The sequence below is a fragment of the Canis lupus genome, chromosome 18, assembly GCF_048164855.1.
Source record: "Canis lupus baileyi chromosome 18, mCanLup2.hap1, whole genome shotgun sequence".
In the NCBI taxonomy this organism is placed as follows: Eukaryota; Metazoa; Chordata; class Mammalia; order Carnivora; family Canidae; genus Canis; species Canis lupus.
In genome coordinates, this window is record NC_132855.1 from 26791055 (window position 1) to 26809250 (window position 18196).

The 18196-nt window shown below is 36.8% G+C and overlaps 1 protein-coding gene across 3 annotated transcripts in view; it reads left to right on the forward strand.

Annotated features, from left to right (window-relative positions):
• The first annotated feature begins 1322 nt into the window (after positions 1-1322).
• The window catches only part of MACC1 (MET transcriptional regulator MACC1), a 98947-nt gene continuing 82073 nt past the window's right edge, over positions 1323-18196 (forward strand). For all 3 annotated transcript variants that reach the window (XR_012010901.1, XM_072783843.1, XM_072783838.1), the window contains exon 1: positions 1323-1341. The gene's annotated coding sequence lies outside the window, so the exon portion shown is untranslated. The remainder of the gene's footprint in view (positions 1342-18196) is intronic.

Sequence of the window (18196 nt, forward strand, 5' to 3'; positions counted from 1 at the left end):
ATAACTGAATATTTTAAATAACTGTGCAATAAACAACTTTATTATTTTCTGCTATTTTAATATGCATACTTTGATGTTTCCATAAGCTTTAATAAAACCTAAATTAGCAATAATTCAAATTATAAATTAATAACTGAATATTTTAAATAACTGTGCAATAAACAACTTTATTATTTTCTACAATTTCAATTAGATTCTGCTTTGAATTTTTACCAGTTTTATTTTGCAGAACAGAGAATCAAAAGAGGAAACTCATTTTTATAAGTAGGACCAGAATAACAAAATTATGTCAGTGCTTATCCTGTCCTCTCTGCTAATCACTAATAACTTCCTGGGTGTAAATATTTGTTTAAAGACATTGGCTGCCTCCCTGCCATTACCCATCTCCTCTGCATCCCCCCATAACCCTATCCTACAAAAATATCTGAGTTTGTTAATAGATAGCAAGGTATAATTTTTAGTGAACTGAATCAAAAGCAGCAGAAAAAAAATGCTTTTTTATCACCTATGCTATCTGACATATATGAAGGCCATACTTTCTGTCTACAGTCTCACATATAGTAGCAGAATCAAGTCTAAAACATAGACCTTCAGACTAATATTTATGCCACACCACACTGTTGCTTATACTGAGTTCAGCCAATGATAATTTGTGCTTTGCATATAAATAGATTGCCTTGATATTTCACAGATTTTAAGAAATATCCATTCATCTCACAGTATTTATTGAGCATCTGTTGCATGCTAGATACAGAGTTATGACTTAGGTGGACAAATTCCTTAACTTTGCAGGGCTTAAATTCTAGTAAGGGAGATGCACAATAAGTAAACTGACAAATCTAAAATATAATAATAAATACTCAAAAGCAGTATAAGGAAATAAGAGTATTTTGGATAGTAACTTTGTGAATACATTGTTTGGCTATATTACTTTTTCAGGTGAAGATGGAATTGAGACATTTGGGGGAATGTATTAAGAAAAAGTATGCTTTTATTAATTTTGGCCTTTGTACTTAATTTAGTATATTTGCATATTTGTGAACACACACTTACACAGAGTGGGTTAGTTAGATTGACATGACAATGGCTTTTCTGATGAATTGTTAAAATGCTGGGTGTTTTTCAAAGATTTATTTATTTATTTTAGAAAGAGAGAGCACAAATGGACGAAGGGGCAGAGGGAATCTTCAGGAAGACTCTCTGCTGAGTGTGGAGCTCTACGCAGGACTCAGGCCCACAATCCATGAGATCATGACCTGAGCTGAAATTGCAGACTGTATGCTTAACCAACTGAGCTACCCAGATGCCCCCAAATGCCGTTTTTAATACGGATTCATCTTTGTGAGTATTGCCATTCTTTTACTCCAATTCATTTCAATGACATAGTTATCTAACGGTATTAACACACCTAATCATTGATCCAAAATTTGAAAGGCCAAAAGCTATAGAAAAAGAAAAAGAAAAAAAAAAACAACAGAATGACTTAACAAAACAGAAAAAACACTGGGGTCTCTTTAGTACAACCGTGAAGAAACTTTTCTCATTCCTGGGGAATTCCAGTGTATTGTGAAGAAGAAAGGCCTCTTGCTCCCTCTCATTCTGTTTTATCAGGAAAGAGTAATGATAGTATTCATAGCTTCTGAATGGCCATAAAGCAAGTGGCAAATTTTCTTTTTATCTCCTCCACTTTTTCAAATATCTGAGAGTTTGCTTTTATAATCAAAAAACAATTATCAATTTGATAATAATAATAGCTAATATCCAGCTCTTATCATGTTCTTAACATTAGCACTAGGAAGCACTAATCACTAATAACTTCCTGGTACAGTACAAATGCAAAGAACTTTACATGAATTATTTTATTGAGTGAAAACGAAACCCCCATGAGTTAAAAATATTGTTTGTGTTATGGGTAGTAGTTCTAAAAAGGTTAAACATCTTGTTCAAGGTCACACATATAATCAGGAGAGTCAATGTGGACCCTAGCAATTGGACTTAAATCCTCAGCCCTTAAACAAAAGTCATCTGTGTGACTATTTTATTCTAACAAATAAACTTGTGGGTCAGGTTCTAAGTGAAAAGTGGGAAAACCTGAACTGCATGCTATGATGCAAAAAAATGTCTGAAGGTGCTCACTGGTCATGATGAGTAAAAAGAGTACTCCAGTGTGGTGAAAGACTGTGGTTTTTCTAAGTATCTGTCCACTTTTCCTGAGGGTGATCCCCATGAGCACAGCAGAGATTTTAGACACATAGGTTGATACAAACAGAAACCTTGGAGAAAATTAGATAATTTTTCCCTGCAGTATTTTAGACAAGTACTCTTGGTAAAGCATTTGTAGGGTGTGTTTGGAAAGACCAGGGAAAAGCCTCACAAATATCAACCAAAATCAAAAGGGTACTTGTGGTTGATGGGTACATAGGCTTTATAACAACTTTCTGGCCTCTGCTGCTTCTTCTGTCTCTTGTGGCTACTGAGAGTGAAATTATTCGCATTTGCAGACACTTCCTTGATCACATCTTTATTCATTCAGCTACTATTTATTGAGCATCTACTCTATGTCAAGCATGAAGCTACAAAGAGAGGTTATAGAAATGAAAGAGCAAATTCTTACTTTAAAAGAACTTATGGAATGTTCCTTCTCTCCTTCTAATCCTTAACAGATATTATAAGAGGAAATTGTATGCAATATACTGCTTGGTCCTGGCTTACAAACAAAAACGAAGGAAATCTGTACCTGAGCTTGTGCATGAGGCATTCTAAAGAGGAGGCAAAATAATCAACTAAACAAATACAGACCGATTATGATTATTCCTATGTAGGAATTAAGCAGGGTGCTGTGAGAGAAAATATTAGAATGTTCCTCTTTATGGAGGGAGATTAAGAAAATCTCTCTAAAAAGGTGACACATAAGCTGAAATGGGAAGATGAGGTAGAGACAATCATGGAAAAAGCCAGTCAAAAAGAAGTCCAGACAAAGGAAATGAAAGACTTAACATGGGAAGTAAGAGAAATAGGAGAGGGGAATTTAGTGACTTAATATAGGTTGAGAAAAAAAAAAGATTGTTATTTGCAGGGCCAAGAAAACCAGGTTTCAGAGCCTTGTTCCTATAATTTCTGTTATACTTTCCTGTTTCCAAGACAGTGACATGAGCACTAAATGGACCAAAGAGCCATGAGGAGGAAAAAATTATTTTCAAATTTTAGCAGGTCTTCAAGACACTGTGGGACAAATTATATTTCCAGAGAATTAATGACTCTTCAAAGAGTAATACATCAAGGTAAAATCCTTAGGATACACATTCCTTACTTGTGAAAATATGTTATTTCCCAACAGTTAATTGAGACACTGGGATGGTAGGTTTGTTATAAAAAATTTTTTTTGAAACTTCAGTTAAAAGGCTTTATTGAAAATATTTGTCATGACAACACTTCACTTAATGTTTCAGAAAACTCATTGCTGAGGTCAATATCTGTGGACAAAAGTGACATAATTTTTGTTTCAGCTCAAAAATTGCAGAAATAAGTTTTCACTAATGATTACTTCCTTATTTTAACGAGGTACTTTTCTGTATTGTCACCCTAAGACACTGACACCTCATTACTTGGCAAATTTATAGGGTTTTCAAATCTCTGAATTGTCCAAAGAAGAATTTGTGAAGCCCCAATTTCCTCAGTTTCATTATTTATATGACTGATTAAAAATTAAGTCATGAGGGAAGCACTAACAATGTGATCGAAAGTCTGTGGTTAAGCTGCTAGCTTGTCAGAAGAATCCAACATACGCACACATGTGCAGGCACACTCACCCATATGCATCCTGAACACAGACAGGAAAGCCATATTTTCAGTAAGCATGGCCATAGGAAGGACAAGACATTCACAGGCTCAGCATTTCTTCTTCACGCCCCTACTAGATGAGCATCTGGTCAGAATATTCTTCGATTCTTTTTTTTTTCCCCAAAGATTTACTTATTTATTTTGAGAGAGGTTGGGGGAGGGGCAGAGAGAGAATCCCAAGTGGACTCCTTACTGACCATGGAGCCTGAGGCAGAGTTCAATCCCAGGACCCTGAGATCATGATCTCAGCAGAAATCAAGAGTAGGGTGCTTTAACTGACTAAGCCACCCAGGTGCCCCATATTCTTCAATTCTTCAAAGAACACTGGATCATCCCCAGATTACTCCATGATACAGCCTTGTGACTCTGTTGGGGAAATGGTTTATTATAGGGAGCCACGAGAGCCCTTCTTGAAATCTTATTCTCATCTCTCCTTTCTTTGCAGCCCCTTAAATTTCATTTTCTCTGATATCTAATTCTCTATATCCTTGCTTCTCAAGGTGAGGTCCATGAACCAGCAGTATCACAGGAGGGCTTGTTTGAAATGCAGAATTTCAAGCCCCACCCCAGGCCTGCTGAATGAGAATCTGCATTTTTAACAACAAACGTTATATGTACATTACAGTTTGAAGCTCTTCTCTACATTTAAACATGCACAGATCTTACCTACCTGACAAAGCTATCATCAGACTTTGCCCCCTTCTCTTTGCTCTAATTATATTTTTCCCTTCTTTTCAGGCAGGCTTCCAAGTGTTGCTTCATATATTCCAATTCCTTTTTGCTTTGCCCTCCATACCACCCTGTCTTCATGTCCAGCTTTAGTGCCCACATAAAAATCATCACTCCTCAGCATCCTTTCACCTTATCCCCACCTAGCCTCTACCGCTGCTCCCTTCTCAGACCACGGGGTTCACACCCCTCCCCCAGGGTACCGCGTAGGTCCAGGTTAATTCAAGTAGTCAACTACTTTCTCCTGGCCAGGACGACTGGTGTCTACAATGGAGTAGGCTTGTGACCACTTAGAGTGAATGAGGAACAACCAGACTTGCTTAGGACTCCTGGGGATGGAGATTTCTTGATTTATTTCTGTGAGGCTTCAAGATGACAGGATGTAATTTCTGGAGCTCCTTCCATCCTGCCTTTAGACCCAGGTAGAACTGCTATTTAACCTGGGCCTTCGTGCTCTGGTCCTAGCTGTAGCGGGGCTTCTTTTTTTTTTTTTTTTTTAATTTTTATTTATTTATGATAGAGAGAGAGAGAGAGAGGCAGAGACACAGGCAGAGGGAGAAGCAGGCTCCATGCACCGGGAGCCCGACATGGGATTCGATCCCGGGTCTCCAGGACCACGCCCTGGGCCAAAGGCAGGCGCTAAACCGCTGCGCCACCCAGGGATCCCTGTAGCGGGGCTTCTTACGGCTGGTCAAGGATCCTCTGAGGTCATGGGGATGGATCGAGCACCCCCTTATCTAGGAACCCAGGACTCTGGAATCATCCATTTGATGTCCCGCCCCCCAGTCTGCTTGCAGAAAGAAAGGTGCTTGCGCACTTCTTGGGCTATTTCCTGAAATGTATCCTGCTACTGTTAGCGTATGTACTTCTTAGCCTGAGTGGTAACAGGGGCAGTTTTCTGTGAAGAGTGTGGACACAGCTTGCTCCTGGGGGCTGTGTGTTCACATAAGTCTGTCACCATATCCCCATGGGGCAGGGTGGGGCTGGAGGAGAAGAAAGAAACAGCTAATGACTGCCATCAGTATTCATTTATTGTTGGTAGCATGAGACTCTTACCCCATTTCTGCTCTGGAATGCCACCAGTGACTTGTCCTTTCCATAACTTTCCTCTGTTTTCATTTTCTTTGTATACTGTCCCTCATTTGGCACTATAGACTCCTTTAGAACTTGGAAAACTCAGTTATGAAGTATTTGTATTGTGTACGTGTCATAGGTTGTGAATGTCAACAGAGAGATTCTTCTCTCCTGGTCTGATCTTCACCTTCAGGTCCTTCCAACTAAAAATTGTTTTTTAATCAATCACATCTTCACCTTCCTCATTGTAGACGTCATGTATTAGTTAATTCAGTAGATTTCAAATTAGTGTCATTCTTCTCAAATGCATCTTCTGCAGAATCATGAGAGATCTTCTAAGAGGAAACTAATTACATATTTTTTCCTATTTATTAATCACCAGTGGTCCTCTCCACCTATTTAATATCCACAATCTTTATGATGGCTTACAAATCCCTTCAGTCTCTGTCCCTTGTTTACATGTCCAATCTACTTACTCATTAACTAAATATTTACCGAGTATCTACTTTGTGGTAGGCAGGATTGTAATGTAGATACTCTAGCTAATAAATTGGGTTCCTGCTTTCAAGCAACTGTTAGGGTCAAGTAGTCTATAAACAAACAAGAAGCTAATAAGGGAAATTTTTAAAAATTGGTATACTTTGTTAACAGAATGAAAAGAGTTACCTGTTAGAGAATAACAAGGGGCTAAATTAAGCTATGTGGTCTGTCTGGGCAAGTTTTCTAGAGATGTGACATTTAAGCAGAGACTTCAATGGCTAGAACACATTTGTACCTGAAGTGCTGCCAAGTGAACCTTCTAATAAGCGAAACCCAGAAAGAGTGCAAAGGCCCTAACAGACCTCAAACTTGCAATTTCTCAAGCATGCCAGGCTATTTCAAGCCTCTGGTGGCTTGGTGCATGCTGCTGGTCCATCTGCTTGGAATGCTCTGTCCTTCATTCTTCCCAGACAATTACTACTCATCTTTTAGTTCAATCCACCTGTTACCTGCTTTGTTAAGACTATTGGACAGCCATCCTCTTGCCAAACAGATGGAGGTGTTCCTTCCTGTGCAACCCTCTCCTTGCATGAATTCTTACTGTATAATTCGTTTATGGTCTTGAAATTCTCTTAAAGACAGAGAGCATGTTTTATCACCTTGTTTTTCTAGTCTTCAATGTATTACACGCTCAATGAATATTTGCTGAAGTGCATGAAGGCAACTTTCATTTGAAACTGTCTCATCTCTTCAAATCCCTATGCCAGTCTGTTCTAATTAGAACAAAACAAAACAAAACACTCCTGGACATCCTTATTTTTCTTCTTAGTGGGCTCTTCTTCCTTCTTTCCCTCCCCATCTAGTCTTTATGATTCACTTAGTGCTGCAGATTTACAGCTTTCCAGTTTGGAGAGCCACTGAATTTTCAGAACTTGAATAACCATTTCTGTGCTGATTTAATTTTTTTTAAATTTTCAATAAGATGCTAATATTTTTTTAATTATATGTTTATTTTCTTTTTTTTTAAAGATTTGTATTTATTTATTCATGAGAGACACATAGAGAGAGGCAGAGACACAGGCAGAAGGAGAAGCAGGCTCCCCATGGGGAGCGCAATGTGGGACTCAATCCTGGAACTTCGGGATCATGCCCTGAGCCAAAGGCAGATGCTCAACCACTGAGCCACCCAGGTATCCCATATCTGTTTATTTTTAGTTGACTTTCATCTCCTTGTTTTATTCCTTGTCCTCAAGATCTTAAAAATTATTGAGAGAGGGGGAAAAAAACACAATATATTAGGCATAAAAATCAAAGTCACTGTATGTTTTCAAGGAATCCCTGGTGTGTCTACACATGTGGTGATTGTCAAATAGCTTTGAGTCAGATATCCTAAATGCTTTATAAGTATGTCATTTAAACTTCAAAAGGGTATAATAAAGTAGGCACTTTTATTACTTCCATTTTACAGGTGGGTCAAATAAGGCTTAGGGAGATTGGAAATTTGCTCTCAGCTTCCAGTTGGTGCTGGAGCCTGGATTTTAAATCAAATCTGTCTGATTCAACATTCAACCTATAGGCCAGAAGGACATACAGGATGTGTTATAAATATCAAGCATTTTGTGACAATTCTTTGCCTCCTCAATTTATAATCCTATAGCTATCTTTCAAGTAAAGCTAGGAATGCATTTGGTCTTGAATTCCTGGAGCCATTTAGTAATGGGAATTTGTATCCAGCCTTTTACCAACCTTTTTTTTTTTTGTCCTGTAAACAAGTATATATATACTTTATATATATAATTTCTTTCTGAATCCAGCCACAACATTTTTTAGTTTCTTGCATACTGATGAAAAGGACAAGAATAGGACTCAGATTGCAGCTTGGTAAAATTTTTGGTATATAATTTAGGGGATAGAAATTTGGAATTCACTAAGACTCCTAAAAGAAGTACATTTTGTAAATCAAATAACACTATAATCAGGATTCAGGTACCCCAAATGGTTTCTTTCAGACAATGTTTTAGAGATTAAATATGTTTTCCCTAGAGAACTGTACTAAAATGTGACAGCAATCAGCTTCTCTGGCTAATTAAGTACTTGGTTAGCTTCATAACTTCACACTTACCTCCACTGCAGCCAGGCTTATTTGGGGTCATTCTAGCAGTGTCCCTTGAGGAGAAAGGCAGTTTGGCCATACGTGATCAATATGGCAATCCAATTACACACTATAGTGATTCAATAACAACTAATATTTATTAAGACATTGCTGTCACATGCCAGACACTGTTGTAGAAACTGTACATGTATTAAACTCTGTTAATCCTTGCAAAATGCTAGTGATATAAGGATTATTGTCACCACTTTTGAGATGAGGGCACAGGAGAGTCATAGATCACATGGACCAGCACTCTGCCTTTAAACTCTTCTGCCATTTTGTTCCCCTACTCTACAAGAACAACATTCCTTATATTTGAATAGCAATTTATAGTTTTTGATGCATTATTTTCATATTTACACAGAAAAGATGCATAAATTAGAAAAGACAAGTATTATTAAGGAATTAAGGGTGATTTTTTTTTTAAGGGTGAGGTTTGTATTCTGTAAAGTCACACAGCTATTCCACATCTCTTCTATAAAATGAGCTGACTTTGAGAGCAAATACTATCCAGGCTAGAAAGTGTTTACTTCTGGATAGAGAAAATGAAAAATTCAGAGATGAGTGAATCACAGAATGGAGAAGTCAGAATACAATCTAGGAAGTGTGACTTTTACTTCCTAAATTTGGCAATAGACCAGCAACTTCTTTGGGGTCTAGTCCTTATGAAAGGGAGTCCCTACAGGCAAAACTGTCCACAGAACAGAGTTTACCTCCACAGTTTACCAGGAGTGTAAATATATTCTGTGGGATTGAATTGAAGGAGAAAATGCTGTACATCATTTTACTCAAAGCCCACTAAGAGTTAGTGGGCAAACAACCACTTTGCCCCTCAGTGCCTTGTGTAATCTGGCCACAGGCATGCTCAGAAAATGGGCCCATTTTCCCTTTTTTGCCCCCAAGGAGGTTTTCTTGGTCACTTTGTATGAAGATGGAAGGGAATGATCATTCTTCCTCAAAAAATGGGTTTAATTAACCTTATATTCTTATTGTTATTATGGTTTAGTTGCTGACAAACAGTTGTACAAGAAGATGGGGGTTCACTCATTTATTCAACAAATATTTATCTCTAGTAAAGTGTCACATTGAAGAGAATGAACACTGGAGCCAGGCTGTGTTTAAATCCTGTCTCTAGTCTTAACTGGCTATGAGATTGATCAGTGTTACTGTTTCCTTATCTGTAAATTGTGGCTAATAATAGTACTTGGATAGCAGGGTTGTTATGAAGATGAGATACCTGGCACATGGGTGCTATGTTAGTATTAGTGTGTCACTGAATGCCTACTCTGTGGCAGACTCTGTTGTAAGGACAGGAAATAAAGTCATAATCAAAGGAGATAAAACCTTTCACTTCCCATGGCCTGCATTCAATCATTCTAGTCAAAAGATATTAAGCATCAAGTTCAGTATACATTTTGGTTTCAAGTTATGTTTTAAATTACATAATAGGTGTACATATTCATATGTTTGACAATATAGTACTTTATAGTAGATAATACTCCTCTGTTTCTAGGCACCTTCCACATCTCTTATAATCATTGCAATTATTCATTGGCCCAGAACAAATGAGGTACATATTTTTTTGAGTCCTCCTCTAAATTCTAAAAGATAAGAAACTGAGACTCAGAGAAATTCACTAACATGGTAAGTGGTGAAGATAAAATCCAAACTTACATTTGTATCACTTAGAAGTCAGTGTCTCATAATGGCTCTATGCTGCCTCATAGCCCTGAGATGTAGGGGGAAGGAAATCACACCCATTTCCAGCTGAGAAAACTGTGGCTCAGATTAAGTGTCTTGGATCAAGGTCAGATAGCTTTCTATGTGGAAGAGCTAGGACGTGAATCCAGGTTTTTGGATTCCTATGTCAGTGTTTTATCTACCATAGCAAAATTGCACAATTCCACAAAGCATTTGAAGAATGATTGGAAATGCTATCTAGTTCCTCAAACCACTCTCAAACTTTATTGTCATTATTCATATCATTCTAGGACTTAACCATGTATACTTTAGAAAATCCCTATCGAATGTGTATGAGTCAATTCTTTGGAATGGGAATATAGTTTCCCAAAGCAACAATGTTCAAATAGTGGTTAGTTTCTTGGATCAGCCCACAAAAGTCTTAACATTTAGGGGCATGGAAATATAATGTTAGTGAAAGCCAGTAGATTATTGATTTGTTAGTTTCTCTGGATTTATGTGAGGAAACTTTTCTTTCTCAGGCAATTCTAAAAGTCCTGCTCAGTTGGGAAAGGAAAGATGGAGGATGATTATAGAGAGAGATCACTCTATCTCCTGATGGGTCACCTGTCAGTCAGAGAAGGCCTGCATTTTCATTTTCCTGAAAGAATCCCATGATAGATAGCATAGATGTTTCTGACTTTTGTGTGAGACAGTAGTTATATTCTTTATAGTTCTTAATTGTTAAAAACTAACATGACTCAGTATATTCAGATAGTAATCTATCAATTCCTTCATGCCCCCCCTAAAAGATTATATATATAAAGATTTTTTGGAAATAACTTTCAAATCTTGTATTTCTCTGATACTTCCAAAATCTCAATGATGTTGGAAAATTTGGCCCAAAGAGAGAACAATAGGCAAATCAATATCAGCAGCGCAAATATAAAAGGAAATTGTGTGGTGTCACCACAAACTGTCCTCCTAAGACTGTTAAATTGGCCAGAAAGATTCTTTTATATTATGTGGTTTACCTTTTGGAAATACAAGCAAATGTATCCAAATGAGTCCCAGAGCTTTTTCATATTTCAGAACTTTTACTTTCATCTACCCACCAGTGAATATGAAAGGGACTTTTCTCTGTTTAATTTCTTCTTTGGAATCCTAAAGCATTTCCCTCAAGTGTTTTTGATCCCCAGATAATTTTTTTGAAAATCGTTTTTTCCCTTTTGCTAAATGGTTCCTTTTAACCATTATATAAAATATTTATTTAAAAACATGCAGTACTATAGTTTACAGAGTGTTGGAACATTCATGATTCCAGAAAGGTTATGTTAACTGTCATCATGGTAAAGTGGTTCAACATTGAATTAAGAGCACAGAAAGCCAATGTCCAGCCTGGTTCATCCACCATGAAGATTCACTTAAATACTTCAGTCTGTTGCAGTGCCTGATACATTGTTGTGAGTTATATGAATAAATAATGTTTTAGGAATTTGCAAAATAAAGGTAGTCTTTGGCGCTGTGTGGAATTGTTGAATTACTATATTGTACACCCAAAACTAATAAAACACATATGTTAACTAGCTGAAATTAAAATAAAAACTTTTTAAAAAGTTAAGGTAATCTTAATCCTGAAAAATTCTAAGTGACCTTTCAATGTTTAGAATCTCTTTTTAGACTCTACCCTAGCATTTTTCTAATAATTTTCATCATACTTATGAGTTACTTGAGCATCATTTAAATCATGTTCAACAGGACCTTTCCTAGATAATTAACAAACTATTATTCTTCTGCAAAGATGAATGGAATAGGAGGAATCTATTTTAGAAATTTAAATAGTATCTATTTTATAGGTATAAATAATATATGTAAATATCATTTTTACAATAGTACTAAAATTCACTGATTAGGTGTCTCCAAGAAGTTAATGCTGTAAAGTGCTTAGGGAAGCTCAGAATAATTTAATTACACAGAGTAATTAATGTGAATAACATCCTCTGATTTTAGTCTCAAACAAATTTGATATTTTCTTTTTTACATATATTGAAATTATTTTATTCATGTTCATTTTTAAATGCCTTATTGATGACACATGGGCCTTAAACACAGATTTCAATCTTAAAGTCTAAAATTTCTGTTGCTTAGTTCATTATTGATTACTCAAATGCAAATTCGAATTATATCTTTCAATTGAAAAGAAACATTATTTGTTAAACAGCATTTAAAATTCCACTAGAGGAACTTTGGTAACTTAAAAGAGTTAATATATGTCTAAATTGAGATAAATTATTTCTTTTTTGCTGGCAGCATCAGTCCCTAGGATGACACCAAAAATTATCATCTTGGAATTTAGAGTGACACATTGCTTTAATCACTTGCGTGTGGGGCTGGTTAACTTCATTTCCCAGAAATACAGTGAAATATGCAGGCCTGTATTTATTTAGTATGGCATCCATGACTTTAAACTCTGCCTTTGGAAATTCGTAAATTTATTTTCAAATGGAAAGGGGGAAATCACTGTAACTGTGTTCCAGTTAATTATTCTTTTTCGGCAGTGGCCATCTGGATATGTATTTAGTCTCTACCCTAAGTATCATGTTAGGGGAATGTCCATGACATATAATTTGGAAAAGATGAGCTACTGTGCCTCTTTTATTAGTGAGGTTATCACCAATGATCCCACAAACAAGTACATTTTCACAAAAACCTCATCTAGCTAAAAAAAAAGTGTTGCTTTATAAATTTCCCTAGTGATAAGGACTTCATTTCCTCTCCATTTTGGGGGCAATTTTAAAGAAAGATGTAAATCTTGCTTCCACTAAAATCTACTATACAAAAGGAATATAAAATCTACCATTCAGTCATACATTCAGACTATAGTTAACAAACATCTACTGTATCTCAAGACACTATGCTAGCTGGGAAAATAATGGGGAAGAAAGACAAACACAGGCCCTGAACAATAAACATGAAGCCTGAACAAGAAAGAGACATCTATTATGGTGAACCTGAGGTTTTTGAGGCTGTTTTTCAGTGTAGTAAAATCTAGACCATTGTAACTAATACAAGTGTAAAATTTCTTGAGAGATCAAAAAAGATAAAGATTGAAAAAAATCATTGATTTTAGAAAAAAATGGCCATAAGGAGAGCTTGATGGAAGCAGGATTCAGATTAGAAAGGGCTGAGGACCGAGAAGAATGTAAGAAAACTAACTGACAGTGAGTATGTATAGAAAGATTCTGTCTGAAGCTTATTAATGATGAGAAGCAAAGATTATCACAGTTGCTCAACAACAGTGTAAAAGTTTGCTGTTTTGTAAAATGGGGGAGACTTAAGAGATGTGCAGGTAAGATAGGATCCTGATGATAGAAAGTGATAGAATATGAAAGAAAATATAAGAGAAAATAAGAGATAATTGACACTGAATGTTTCTTAAAAAGGCAGGAAGGATACACCTTGAGAACTACTAACAGAGTTATGCGAAGTTTGACTAACAAGTAATTCCTGGTTCCTTATGAAAAGAATAATTTATTGGAGGACAAAAATGTAATTACTAATAAATAAATGAATATTCCAGAATGAATGATGAAACTTTTATTTTATTTAGCTTACTTCATTCTTTTGTTTTGGTCTCAATGCCATTTGCAAAAAAGACAAATTCTTACTTCATCCTCTCCATTATGAGACTTCTGTGTATTTAGAACTAGTCCTAGGCAAAACTCTAAGTAGTCGACTTTTAATTTGGCTCTTTCATTAATTAGAAATACAACAATGAGGATGTGTTGGAAGAATAGAGAAGAGTGAAGGAGCACAGGAAGTCACTGTGACATTTGTATGACCAGGAACAACCCAAACCTACTTTGGGGTACAACTCTTAGTAGACAGTCACTAGAATATAGACTCTATGAAGGTAGAGATTGTGTCTGTTTTCTTCATAGGAATATCCCCAGCTCTTAGAAGAGTCCCTAACACATAGCAGACACTCAGTAAGTATTTGTTGAATGTGGGAATGGTGAACAGCTCCCCTCGCCTTGCCCTTGTAAATGAGTGTCTCATACTTCCAATCTCTGCGATTCTGCTATTCCTGTGACTGACCTTTCTTTTTACTCTGCTTCTTTCTGTTTCTCTTGCCACTGTCAGTTACCAGCTCTCCACCCTGCTGCTCTCTCCTCCCACAGTTTCTGCAAATTACTCAAGCTTTTGACTAGCTTGTGGTTTCTATTTTCCGTCTTGTCAGGTGTTCATCTCGGTTTTGTAACACTCCAGAGTCTACAACTCTTATTTGCAATTTTTCATTGGCATTCCGTGAGAGAGATGATTTAATTGGTTTGTTAGTTGCTATCCAATATATGTGTGTGTGTGTGTGTGTGTGTGTGTGTATGTGTATCCCCTCTATTTTTGAGCACAGCTCTCATGCCAGAGTACCTTATCAGACCACTATTTATCTCTGTAATTTTAAAATTTGCCTGCAGGAAGTGACACGTTTTATGTTTAACCCAATAGTCAAACATACATACAGACACATGCACACATGCACACATACATACTGAAATAGACACTTTATGAAACAGTACTGACCCTTTTCATTAGTTTAATGCATCCGGGTCTATTCTTTTCTAGTTTATTTTATTCTTTTCACTGCATGCCATTTATTCTGTTCAATTCTGTTCTGTTTCATTTCCATATACTCTATTTTACTCTAAAATGTTGGAGAATTGATTCATAACCAACAAACAAGTCAAGCACGAAAAACTGGGATCTAGCTTGCATATGGACAACTTTGTTGTCCAGACATCAATTTTCAAACTAATTATCTATGATCAGTCATCTATGGTCAGTCAGGGCAGTAGAATCCTATATTAAAAAGCATGAAAAACTCTATCTGTGGCTAGATTTTTTCATGAGAAGGGAGAGACACTCCTTTTCCATGTGAGTTAGAGAGGTACTTTGTATGGCATCTCTGATACAGGCAAACTCCTGCTTTTATTCTTCCCACATTCTGCCCATTTCATAAACCATCCCCTTCTAAAACGTTGGTTGATGAAGCCTTGCAATGGGAATCCCTCTAAGGTGTATTTCCATTTTAGTATGGCCTTTTTAAAAGAATATTTTATTTATATAGAGAGAGTAAGAGCATAGGAGCAAGGGCAGGAAAAGCAGACTCTCCACTGAGCAGGGAACCCCAATGTGGGCTTGATCTCAGGACCCTGGGACCATGACCTGAGCCAAAGGCACTTGCTTAACCAATTGAGCCATCCAGGCACCCCCCTTTTAAAAAAAATATGGTCTTATTTAATTAATTGAATTTAATTGCTCTTGAAAGCAAATCACTTTTAGAACCGAATCATGGGTCTCTCAAAATAACAGGTGACATTCCAGAAGCAGGTGGATGTTTGGGGGACCTACAGTCTTTCTTTATGCCTCTTCAATTATATGTCATCTCTTAAAATTGGCTCTGTATGCAAATAAAAATATTTTCTGTCAACTTCAATGGGAAGTCTGTGCAGGGCCCAGCTCTAACCATAGAATATTACACAGAGGATTTCCTGAGGTGATAACCTGGGATGACAGCCTGAGTAATGTCCCCTCCAGGACGTCCATATCCTAATCTCTAAAACCTGTGAATATGTACCTGACATGGCAGGAATGACTTAGCAGATATGATTAAGGTCTGTACTTTTAGATGGGGTGGAGGAGGGAATATTCTTGGCCTTTCAAGTGATCTCAGTATAATGAATTCTTTGCGGAGATGCTTTCCCAGCTTCTGAGAGAGTGAGAGAGAGACAGAGAAACAGAAACAGATGGTGACAGAGAAAGGCAGAGAGACTGGCAGATAGAGACATAGAGAAAGAGAGACAGAAACAGAGAGTGATGACAGGATTAGAAAGATGTCATGTGAGAGGATTCAATCTGCTGTTGCTAGCTTTGAAGATGGAGGAAGGAAATCTAAGCTAAGAAGTATGGCTGGCCTCTGGAAGTTGAAAAAGGCAAGGAAATTGATTCCAGAATTTCTAGAAAAGAATTTACTCTTACATATACCTTGGTTTTAGCCTAGTGAGATTCATGTAGCCTTCTAACTTTGGAACTTTAAGATAATAAGTTTGTGTAGTTTAAATCACTAAATTTGTGGTGATTTGTTATGGTGGCAATCAAAACCAAATACATTCAGAATGACCTTGTTAGCACCAGCAGAACATGTGAAATATAAGCAGCCAACCTCATATTGGCTTTGACATCCCAAATGGTAATCCTTATAGGATAGTGAAGAAGTAACTTAAGACATTTATCTTTTTGTATGTCAAGAACACTGGATTTTTGTACCTTGTAGGTATACTCGTGTCTCTATGGAGTCCAATCTCTTAGCCCCAAGTTAGAGAATAGAGATTATGCAGTTTAGTTTTTTAAAGATATTATTTATTTATTCATTAGAGACACACAGAGAGAGGCAGAGACATAGGCAGAGGGAGAAGCAAGCTCCCTGCAAGAAGCCTGATATAGGACTCAATGCCAGGACCCTGGGATCATGACCTGAGCCAAAGGCAGACACAACCACTGAGCTACCCAGGCACCCTAATATTGTGTTTTAATACTTATTAGGAACATGCAAAAAAAGAGGCAGTATTCCCAGAATATTATATATACTTCTACTTTATTACAGAGCTTCAAACTGACAGGAAAATTCCAGTGATGTCCATAGCACATAGCGGTATGTGGATAGATGTTAATATTAAAAATGTTTTGTGTTTTCTTTGCACAAAAATTTTTTTAAAGATTTTATTTATTTATTCATGAGAGACAGAGAGAGAGAGAGAGGCAGAGAGAGAGAGAGAGAGAGGCAGAGACACAGGCAGAGGGAGAAGCAGGCTCCATGCAGGGAGCCTGACATGGGACTTCATCTCAGGTCTCCAGGATCACGCCCTGGACTGAAGGTAGTGCTAAACCACTAAGCCACCAGGGCTGCCCTTTTTGTACAAAATTTTAAAATGTTCAAGAAACATATATTGTAAGGCATATTATCCAAATCATATTAGCGGATGAATTAGAACTATCTTGTCTTGGCTTTTAGATTGTGATGTTTATAGAATAAAATTAAAAGTTGATATTCTATTCTCAAATAACTTACCATCTGGTATACCAAGGACTCAGAGTAAACTCTTTTTTTCCCCCTAGAGTACACACACATGCACACACACACACAGAGACACCTGCTAAGTGAATGCACACAATCACTATTTTAATAAAAATTCTGCACATTCTTAGGGTTTAATGACAAATATACATATATATACTTTGGAAATTTTCTGGAAAATTATGTAAGTTCCAGGCAAGTTGATGTAAAAACAGTTGAAGATTTTAACAGAGAGTGATATTGGTATAAAAGTGGCAATTGTACCAATAAGAATACAGAAGAGCCAACAAATTAACAACTCTTTAGGTTATGGTTAGGAGGCAAGTAATCCATACATTCCAGCAAAAACTTCACACAGGGTCCTCTGTTGTTGATTGGTAACAAAAGGACAGGATGGAAACATCTTATGATCATGAGAACAGTTGGCACATGTTTCCTTGTGTGTTATCCTGAAAGTAGCGAACGAAAGAAAACAGAGATGAACTTCTCAACTTTTACAGCTTGGTAGGGGTCAGTTTATGGATGATTCATCTTATAGTTGAATAAGGAGCCAGAAAGATGTAATGAAGGAAAATATGAAATGGTAGGAACAATTTGGTTACTTTCATAATCTAGGGAAATAAGATCAATCTGACCTAAATTAAATTTGGCTGTAACATTTTACTATGATTTGAGCTATTCACTGAAATTAACTGGTAAATGGCATAGTTATTAACTGGTTTTGGAAAGTTACAATGTGATCATGACTCAGGGACAAACTGACCCAGAAAACGGATGTCACAGGCAGCCCAGGGGTCTGAGAGTCAATACATACTGAAAGACAACAGAGAAAAAACTCCAGGGGGAACTTTCTTCTAAGCTTCAAATGTGGCCTTTCTCTCCAAGATAACCTCATACTGGGAAAAATCTGAGCATGTGGGGAATATGGCTGTTTCCTATCACTTTTTCTGGTATATTTGTCCTACAGAGACCAAACATGAGTGACATTTAACATAGGTCATTGAAGAAAATCCCCTTTTGATTATTAAGTAACACCCTATTGTGTGTGTGTATGTTTGATTTCCCCCTCTAGATGTAGGAAATCACAAGCTATGCTCTCTTACTAGATA